Source organism: Lactuca virosa, chromosome 4 (assembly GCF_052849685.1).
Source record: "Lactuca virosa cultivar CGN04683 chromosome 4, Lactuca_virosa_CGN04683_v6, whole genome shotgun sequence".
NCBI lineage: Eukaryota > Viridiplantae > Streptophyta > Magnoliopsida > Asterales > Asteraceae > Lactuca > Lactuca virosa.
Window position 1 is genome coordinate 477,933,317 of NC_136429.1, and position 11,013 is coordinate 477,944,329.

Consider the following 11,013-nt stretch of genomic DNA (forward strand, 5'->3'; position numbering starts at 1 on the left):
GCGGATGGGAGTCAACAGGACTACAGGCAGGAATGATGGTAAGGGTTTCGGTGTGAAAAGCCGTGAGCTGATCGGATGATGCTAAGCTGCTCAATGCGGGATCAAATGATCTTAGAGTAAAGGATTTGGCTAGGTGACGCCGTTCTCGTCTGAGCCTTAAACGTAGCAGAGAGGGATCTGCTACCCGAAGGATTGTCTGAATTCTCACGATTGGGTGGAGCTTTCAGTATTGGAGCATTGTATGGGGGTTATTCCGTGAAGTATTGGTATGATGGCCGGCACTGGGAGTGGCTGGGATTGCGGTTTCAGCAGAGGATCGGTCCTCGAAGGAAATTGGGAAGGTTGTTGCTTGCGGAAAGTGCCTTAGAAAGGCCAGTGACAGTGTAGGGTAAAAGGGTAAACCCCTTGCGAATCAAGGGTAAGTGTATCAGGAGTATCGGTATGATTACCGGTTGGATAAAAGTGTTGTACTCGAAGGTAGTAAGTAACAGGTTATCCAGAAGATGACATCTTCAAGGTTTGGATCGGATGGGCGGAGTGTGTACCTAGTGGTAAAGACCAGATGATAAGGTAGTTGGCCGTGGCAGACTTCGAGGACGAAGTCTGGTTTAAGTGGGGGAGTGTTGTAACACCCAGAATCAGAAAGACCAAGAAAAGAAAGGAAAGGCTCTAAGTCAAGAGTCAACTCGTCGAGTCCAGGGAGGAACTCGACGAGTCGGAGCGGGATCCGGGGCATAGAGTAAGTGACCGACTCGGCGAGTCGGCTAGTGGACTCAGCGAGTCTGGTCTGGGCGAGAAAAACCCTAATCCCGGGGGTTGTGCCCTATTTAAAGAACATTACATCCCTTCCCCAGCCTCTTTACTCCCCTTTTGAGATCCAGAAACCCTAAATCATGAGTGAGAGCCCTTGGAAGCAATTTAGAGCCTAGATAAGTGATTTTGGTGCAAAGGGGCTTGAAGATCAAGAGGCTTGTTGCAAAGGAGTGGTGTAGATCCGGGATCTACTACAGTTGGAGCATATATTGGAGGTAGTAAGCTGTTGCTTTGGCTTTATTGCAAATAGATCTATCTTATGTTTGAGATTTGGGGCATTTTGGGCATGATTGAGATCTATGTCGAGTTAGAGGCCTAGATCTGAGGTTGCTACCTCAGATCTAGACTTGTGATGGTCCAGAAGGTCATAAAGTTCATGTCAATAAGTTGTTGGTGAAGCCCCTTTGTCTCAAACCCTAGCCCTTGATTGTTTTGGGCCTTTAGCTACTTGGTTTCACGTAAAGTTTGCAACTTTACGTGGGGGATAGACTGTAGAAGAGTGGATCTATAGATTGGAGCCCCTGCATGGCTCGAAAAGCCACTGTATGGATTGAGAACTGGAGAAACTCGGCGAGTCACATGGGTGTACTCGACGAGTTGTATGAATATGTGCATGGGCTCGGCGAGTTGGAAGAACAACTCGGCGAGTCTGTTGAAGATTGCCTAGGACTCGGCGAGTCTGTTCTTGGACTCGACGAGTCAGGTTGCAGAACCCCCAACCTCTTCTGGTTAAGACGCAGATCAGTGAGTTGAGTGGTGACTCAGTGAGTTGGAGAGGATGGGACTCAGAGATCGTTGAACTCGACGAGTCCTGGGGTGACTCGGCGAGTTGGTTCGTATTTTGAGAGCTTATGAGTTTAAGGACTCGGCGAGTCTACGGGTTGACTCGGCGAGTCGAGTCAACTGGAAGATTGACTTTGACCAGGACTTTGACTTTATCCAGAGTTGACTTAGTTTGAATTCTAGAGTTCAGTTTGGAACTAACTGTTTTATTGATATTAGTAGCTCGGGGAGCTAGTGGAGCAGCGGTTCAGGGAGTGGTCGGACAGCAGCCAGAGGGTTATCAACAAAGTTCAGCAGTGCGAGGTGAGTCTCCTCACTGTTTGTATGGGTCTACGGCCACAATGCCGACCCATTTAGTTTATGTATGGTAGGAACACCCGGGGGTTAGCCCTAGGCATTATGCATGAAAGACCAGGAGGAGGCTCCTGGCACACAGTATGTTATTATGTATGGTTGGAAGACTCGGGGGTTAGCCCTAGGCAACATGTATGAAAGACCAGGAGGTGGCTCCTGGCACACTGTATACTATTATGAATGAAAGACCAGGAGGTGGCTCCTGGCACACTGTATGCTGAGTAGCCTAGTAGAGTAGTATGTATAGTTGTCTTTGTGATGATTGCATGGAAGACCAGGGGGTGGCCCTTGTCACTTGTCTGTAAGACCCAGGGAGTGGCCCCCAGGCTTGACAAGAAAGACCACGTGCGGCCCGTGGCAATACAGCAAGACTATGTTTGGCACATAGCACTTTACTTTATTATGGATATGTTTGTTATGTATGGCTCATGGTTACGTATGGCATGTATGGATCAGTTGGGTTGTATGGTATGTGGTATCTGGGGAACTCACTAAGCTTCGTGCTTATGGTTTTCAGTTTTGGTTTCAGGTACTTTGTTTTCAAGGAAAGGAGCCGGCTCGATCGCAGCGCATCACACTATGTTTTCCGCACATGAGATCTTTGGGATCACACTCTGATATGGTTTTATGATAATATGTTTTGATTACTGACACTTTGGCTTGACACGAGATATTATTATGAATGTTTTTATACTGTTGGTCTATGTAATAACTTATTTAAAAATGAAATTTTGGCCTTGAATTTTGGGATGTTACATGATTTTTGTGTTCGTTTTGCTTCACACAATCATAAAAACATTTTCTCCAACATGGTAGTGAAAGCATTTGACTCCTCTTGGATTTCGTGACTTTTTGGTTCTTAATGCTAGTTGACTTTCACTAAATACATGCTTAATGGAAATTGTGACTTTGACTAGGGAAATTGTTATGAGCTTCTCTAACCATTTTAACAACTAAGAAAAGTCTAGGTAATCTCAAGTTTCTTGGATTACTATAGCCAAATTAAGGATTTAAGACAAGTATTGCACCATTGGACTCTAATGATATGTTCATCAAAAGTCAAAGTGAGGAAACCTTAAGTCAACCATTGGTGCGTGAAAATAGCTACACCTAATTTTAATATTTATAACCTAACTACCTTAACTAGCTAAATTGCACCTAGGCAGTGTACCTAGTCAAAATTATAGAATAGTAGGGTAAGTCGGGTGACGATCACAGGGAACGGTATTGATTAATTAATTTATCTACTACTAAATTAACCTAATTTTAAATAAGCTTTAAGTGAGTTTTTTATCCGATTTTGCAAGATCAGACTAACTTAACTCAAATTCAATAAACAATTAAAAATACTCCTCTTTAGTTCGAATCCACTTCTTCTTTATGGTTAGCTAACAATTATGGATTATCAAGTTGGTTGTTATTGTATTAGTAATTTAAGTCTAAATTTACTAATATTCAACTAATTCATGTAAAACTATGTATGGTCACACACAATCAAACACATAACCAGTTATGATTATGAATATGCTATGTAAGATTATGCAAATACAATTATGGTCATAATTTATGTTCTCTAGCACAACTAAATTTAATTACTTTAATTACTATCTAAGATTTTGGTCGATCCTAGCTCTAGCAATTTAATGTTCACTAAATCACTAGGTTTCAAGTTCATGTAATTTTATAATCACTAAGCTACAAAGAACATGAATTCAAGCAACTAAAGAAACAAATATTAACATGCTAGGTAATAATAATCAACACAAGCAAATTACCAACTAAACAAATCCATTATCAATAAGCTAAACCATAAGTCAGAAGCTTCATCTAGCTAAACAAGAGTAGCTAGATTCAGCTGCTCATAGCAACATATAAACAAACACAAATCATAATAGAAGTCATAATGAATGTACCAAACAAATAAACTATTGATGTACTTTTCTCTCCTTAGGTGATAAAAGCCTCTTCCATAACTTCTTCTCCTCTCAAAATCGTCTCTAGGCTTGCCTTCTATACGCCAAAAAGTTCCCCAAGTCGTAATGGACAAGGGTTTATATAATTTCTGAGTTTTCAGATCTCACGTCGTGAGCAGATAAACCTCACGCCGTGAGTGCGAGATTAACGTATTCGACAAGGACTATTCTTTCATCCGGTGCATATCTTCTAGAATACTCTACTCACGTCGTGAGTATGTGATTTTATGGGTTTTTATTTCTTCTTTCCCTCAAGCCTCTAAAGTTCCTTGTTTTGTCAATTTTAGTCACTCTCTTCGAAAATGCTTCTATTTGGCTGCAAAATCTAATTTAAGCCTATAAGTACCATTATTCTATGCAAATAACCAAATTATTAATAAAAATGTAAATAAATATTGCCTAAAAATATGTATAAATATGGCAATATCAAAATACCCCACACTTCTGCTTTGCTTGCCCTCAAGCAAATCTAATTATTTTAAAATTAAACCTTTATCACCAACATAACATAGAACGATCCAACTCAAACTCAGCCATTATGCCAAGACCTCAACGCGTGCGTTTGTGTCTAAATTTTTTCCTAAGTAACCCCCCCTCAATTCTAAATACTCATAATCCTCATAAACACTCGCCCACTTCTTTTGAACAATGCTCATTTTATGCGTCCCTCTGAATCCATCCGCATAAATTCTTTTTAACCTCAAGGTATTTTTGTAAAGCTACCCAAGCATACATAATCTAGAGAATTACAACTTTTTTAGATACCACACTATGGAGCTCTTGAATTCTTCATTTCTTTGAAATTTGATCTTCAATTTGTACTTTGAATTCATCACCTTTTTATGTGATTTTTGGTATCTTCAACTTTTGATTTTTCTTCAGAATTTTTGATCTTTGATCTTCAAACTTTGATACTTCTATAGCTCCAAAAATTCTTCAATTTTTCACTTTTTGGTAATTTCTCTCTTTTTTTTACATGTACTCACTTTTTTTCACTCAAAAACCTACATGCTTAAGCAGGGGCGCTTAACTTCAACCCTTATTGGTTAGAGATATTAGTTTTCTTGGATACATTTCAAGTACAGGCTGCTAAACATATTGCATTCCTCAAACTAAGCGAGGTTGTGTTTTTGTATCATGATTTCACTAGAATAAAGGGGGCCACAAATGCACTATAACGTGTATCGGCTCAACTAAACATTTGAGCTCTCATCGGATCACCCCATACAACATTAGCAACTTAAGTTCAAAGTATTATTACTAGACTAATTATTAGATTATTATTTCAAATCTATTAAAATTTATTTCTAAATTTTTAAATTTTACCAAATTTTCTAGAAATTTCCTTTTTTCGACCCCCTACCCCACACTTATTACATACAATGCCCTCATTGTATGCATAAACTAAATAAAAGCAATAAAAGGGAGAAAAAGGAACAGACTCCCTTGGGATAGTGGCGTGACCGAACTCCATGAAAATGAAAGTGTGGATAAAATGTACATCTCGAATATGAATCTCTTCTAAATAAGAACTCGGACTTGAACTCGCTAAATATGAAAATGAGCCAACAAGCGACGAATCGAAACTTCAGTCTTCAAGAAAGGTGGATGCAAATCTTCAAAACGTGTAGAATAATGTGGGAAAGCATACACCACCTTAATAGTAGAGGTAAGGAGCCATAATAATCGTCATAAGAACTCCAAATAAAATGGTGGTGATCCATGTAGTGAATAGGAACGAAAGGATTTCAATGTGGTGAAAACAGAAAACTCACGACGTGAGTAATATGTCCCACGACGTGAGTTCGCTGAACTGCGTATTTTGAAATACCTCGTAACCCATCTCACGACATGAGGAATATAGCCTCACGACGTGAGAACTGGGCGACTGAAAATTAAAACTGCCCATTCTTCTTACTAATTTTGGCATTCCACCCCAATATCATAATGGATAAAGACACTTCTAAATGCAGAATTGCTGTGATGTTTGGCTAAATTCATCCTCTCTCTCGACTCACCCCACACTTATTTTCAATTATGGGTCTCGACTCGTGACTCTAGACTCTAGACAACCCTTGGCTAGACACACACACTCTCGACTCGAACTTCTCTTCTGAGACTCTATAGCAAATCTGAAATAAAGCTACCAAAGGACAAATAAAAGTAACATAATAGCTTATAAGTCTTACAAACCATAATACAAGTTCAAAACCACAAAAACACTAAACCAAATAAAATTAAAATAAAAACTAAATAGATAAGAAATCAATCGTCATCTTCTTCATCCCGTGCTCCACTCGTACCAGCCCCATCGCCCCTCGAATGTTGATAAGAGCTCCACGTTGGGCAAATGTGGTAGTGACCCAAATGTGGTGGTTGCTCAATCTGGAAATGTAGGACCATGTTCTCCATTGTACCCCCAATCCAATTAGTACTCAAAGACAACTGATCAAAATAACCCGCCATATCTCCTCCAAAATGCGCTTCTCCAAAGGGTGCATTTGGATGCACCGGTTGCCCTCTTTCTCCTCGACCTCTAACATGTCTCCGCCGAGGCCGTGGTTGTGGTGCGGGTTGGTCTTGGTACTCCACATCATCATCCCTCGGGATACTCCAATGTGATCCCTCATTAGTCACCACACTCATAGACTCTAAGTATCCCATAGTAAGATCATCACCAGGCTTGCGTGTCAAAGTCCGAGTCAAACGTGGGACAAGAAGACCATATGATTTCGCAAGGCGTGTAATAAAATGACCCCCATTGATGGGGCTCCCGGCTCTAGAAATAGCAGCCTTGCTGCCCAAATAATTTTCCAAATGATATGGGATGTGGCAAAAAACCCTCGGCGTGACAATGCTCCATAGAAAAAATAAGTTAAGGCTAGTAACCTTATCCCCATGTCGCTTGTGATTGATGGACAAACCGATCAAGCGATGGAGCAAATGGTGAATTGGGGAGCGACTCTGACTCTTGTCATACCCCAGAATGAAATACCCCATTGGCAATTGTCGACCGAAAATCCGATCCCGATGCGCCCGGTAAATACTCCCGTGCCGCCGTCCGCATAAGAAACTCAAAAGCAGGGAGTTGAGTTTCCTATTGCTCATAAATTCCCATTCACCAGGCAAACTCGCTCAAGCTACATTCCCTATACTCGCACCCTAGACAGATTACGAGTGCCCTTGGATAAAAGGGATCAATAGTAGCTGCTTCAAAAGAGACGGATGCAAAGAACTCCACACAAAGTTCTTGGTAAACTGGCTCACTGATAGCATATAAGTTTCTCCACCCGTTACAAGTGAAGGAAAAATCATTCGCTGAAAAATGCTTGGTTAAAAACGGGCCCATCCTCTCCATCAATACAACCTCCTCAAATCTGGCCCAATCAAGTCTTCGAGAAATTGCAAACTCCCTGTTGTGCAACCATCCTAATTTGTTTGCGAAGTTGGTTAAAACTTGATTTGGCTTGTCAACGGCAAGGCGGTATAACATGTGGCGAGACGACACATGCCCTTGAAATTGTTCATTGGATCCCCTTGAAGCCATTTCCTGCAAAAACAAATAATCCAGGAAAAACAAAACAAAAACTCCACAAGTTAAACAATTAACAGCAAACAGAAACTAAAATGCCCAGGTCTCATGTCGTGAGCAATAAGGCTGACGTCGTGAGTTCGTCACGAATAACGAGAATCGGTCAAGTTATTGCACAAATCGGGACAAATACTTTGTTGGGGTTTCATTCTAACTCGATTCTAAGTACAGTCATCGCACATGCAATAAAGATTTCACACATATAGGGTATCGATTTTGACATTATAATAGACTTCAAACCTTAATCCCTAAATTAACCAAATAAGTCAAAATTAAACATTACAAGTAAGAGTGATGTACCTTTTCTTGATGTTAACGTGAGCAAAAGAGTAGAATATGGAAAAAAATCAAACGAAAAGGAGCGTGAGTGAGGGGGGGACCGGGAAGCTGTCGGCGGTGAGGGATAAGAAAATGGTAGGTCAAAAATGAATCTCATTTCTTTATTCAAGTGGTCTTGTGTCTGTCGGCTCACGTCGTGAGCAGTAATAGCTCACGTCGTGAGTAATGTTTGGTCCAAATATTTGGGTTGTTTGACATAAATGGGCTACTACAATAATTATAAATGGGCCTAGAAGATTTACGGGTAAATGCATGCCATTTCACATGCCAGTCTTGCCTCACGTCGTGAGCCATACGTGCTCACGTCGTGAGATCACTATTCTTTGAAAATGAATTCATTTGACATCCCTATATTTTAAGACCATTAAATGTCAGGAACCCCCACACTCGATTTTGCATTCAGAGGATTTTTAGATGATGGAGTGATCAAATTGCCTATAAACTAAAAAAATGCAAACACTAAAAAGAAAAGAAAATGCAAACCAAACTCGGGTTGCCTCCCGAGAAGCGCTTCTTTTTTATGGAGTCGTGAGTCGGAATCCATGCCTTCTATGTTGAGCTGTCAAAGGAGTCCATCACCAGCTGGATCTTCTGCTCCTTCCATCGCCGCTTGTACGCTTGAACTCGTCTAATGTACGCCTTCTTTGAATTCTCCTTTTTAGCTTTTACTTCATCTATATCGAGCTTGCGTTTTATCCCTTTTGTCTCTAATTTTTCTTCACTTCTATTAAGCTCCATAGGAATCTTTTCTTCTTTTACCATTGGACTTGTCTCCTTGGAAGTAGCCTCGTCTTCATTACTCGACAATTCATCGCTTTCCTCACTCATCAAAGTTGTTGGTTTTGTGTAGGTAATGACCTCAACGAAGAACGGGACGGATGCTCTCGGTTTGGTGCGTTTTACTTGATGAATTGTCTTGATTTCTTCCTCCATTAGCTTCTCTAATTCTTCAAGATCATTATCTTCATCCATATTGAACACCTCACCTTTTACATCTTCTCCTTGAAAACCATCTTGTATTCCAAAGGTCTCCTCATCATCACCAACCCTCAATGTAAGCTTGGATTCACGAACATCAACTAAAGCTCTAGCAATATTAAGTAGAGGGCGTCCAAGAATAATTGGGACATTAACATCCTCTTTCATATCCATAACCAGAAAATCAATTGGGAAAACAAATTTCCCAATTTTAACTAGGATGTCTTCCACAATACCCCTTGGATGAGTAACAGAACGATTAGCCATCTGGATGGTCATCTTTGTACCCTTCATTTTATGAATATTCAGCTTTTGATAACATGAATATGGCATCAAATTTATGCTAGCCCCAGAATCGGCTAAGGCATAAGTCTTCAAGTTGTTACCAAACTCACATGGAAGAGTGAGGCGTCCAGGATCTCCCATCTTCTTAGGTATGTCTCCCAATATCACTCTTGAACTTTGCTCACTAAGAACAACTTTAGAATTCTTTTTTAATTGCTGACAAGTATCTATAAGATCTTGTAGGAACTTCGCGTATTCTGGAATTTTTGAAAGTGAATCGATAAAAGGGGTATTAATAGGAATACCCTTTATTTGCTGAATAAATTCCAGATGTTCCCTTTCCAGTAGACTGACATGTGCTCGAGACGGAAACGGCAAAGGCGGTCGGTAAGCCGGAACGAAATTTGAATTTTTATTTTTCAGATCGAGCCCACGACGTGAGAATATCGGGCTCACGACATGAGTCTGGTGTTTCAGCAGCATCTTCGATTTCGAGCTTCGACTTCGAGCTTCGACTTCTTTGGCTTTGGTCCGGATGGCTTTGGTTCCACTTCTAGTGCTTCTAGGAACTTAGAGATGGCCTCTTCTTTAGTATCAATCATCATCACATGGGATTGAGCATTCTTTTCAGGAATTTAAGGAAATAACTTCTCATTCACCAAAGTCGTAAGTTGGCTAAGTTAAGCTTCAAGGTTATTGATGGAGGCTTGCTGATTTCTCAGTGAGTTTTGCTGGTCAATCATCATGGCTTGATGATTTTTCATCAAGGTCTGCTGTTCTTTCATCATTGTTCTTTGATCCTTCAATGCTGCATCAGTATCATCATGTCTCTTCTCTGAAGCTTCCATGAAACGAACCAACATAGTCTCCAAATCAACTTTCTTCTCAGCTGGTGGTTGCTCTTTTTGGTAGAAACCCCGGCCAGTCTGCCTGTATTTCTCCTCCTTCTGTTTCTTGTACTCATCATAAGGCAGCCACTCCTTTTTTGGCTCCCTCAAATCGTCATCATACTTGTCCCCACTTGATTAGCAAACTTGAGCCTTCTTGTTCCCATAATCATCCAAATGGAGATCCTTAGTCAAGTGTGGCCCACTACATTTCTCACATCCAACTCTTATTGCATGAATTGATTGGTCCATTTGGGTCAATCTCCGGTCCATAGTATTGAGCATCGCCATCATAGTAGTCATCTCTTCAGAATGTGCACCCCCACTGCCTTTTGCTCCATCTTGTCTTGGGTTGTGGTACTCACAAGAGTGTCTTGCGAATTCTTCAACTAACTCCTTGACCTCCCTTGGATTCTTCTTTGTCAATGGCCCTTGAGAATCAACGAGTTGTCTTGTCATAACATTGACCCCATCATAGAAAATAGACATCTCTTGTTGAACATTTAGATCATGTTGAGGACAATTTCTTAACAACCCCTTGTAGCGCTCCCAAGCTTCGTATAGTGACTCCTTCAGTTGTTGCTCAAAGTTGGCTATTGCCTTCTTGAGTTTAGCTATCTTGGAAGGTGGGCAAAACTGATCTAGAAATTTCTCACGCATTTGAGCCCAAGTAGTGATTGTACCAGGAGGAAGTGCTTTCAACCAGTCTTTTGCAGCTCCTTTGAAAGTAACTGGTAGCATCCTTAGTAAGATGGTATCTCTATTGACATTCGGGACATTGAAGTAGTCAACAATGCCGTTGACCTCATCTAGATGCTTAAATGCATCCTCATCATCCTTCCCTTAAAATGGGATATCCTTAAGTGCAGTCAGGATGTGTCCCTTCAGCTCGAATGCGGCAGCGGCAGGTATCGCTGGTTGTACTAATCCCGGACCAACATCTTCTCGAATACGGTTCTTGTAAGCTCCCATTGACATTTCTTCAATGTTAGCCATTTCGTTTCTTGGC

At 40.8% G+C, this 11,013-nt stretch overlaps 1 non-coding gene across 1 annotated transcript; it reads left to right on the plus strand.

Annotated features, from left to right (window-relative positions):
* The first annotated feature begins 10,509 nt into the window (after window positions 1-10,509).
* Window positions 10,510-10,616, plus strand: LOC145110244 (small nucleolar RNA R71). Its single transcript, XR_013709627.1, has one exon. It is a non-coding gene; the product is annotated as a small nucleolar RNA R71 (small nucleolar RNA).
* Window positions 10,617-11,013: the final 397 nt, after the last annotated feature.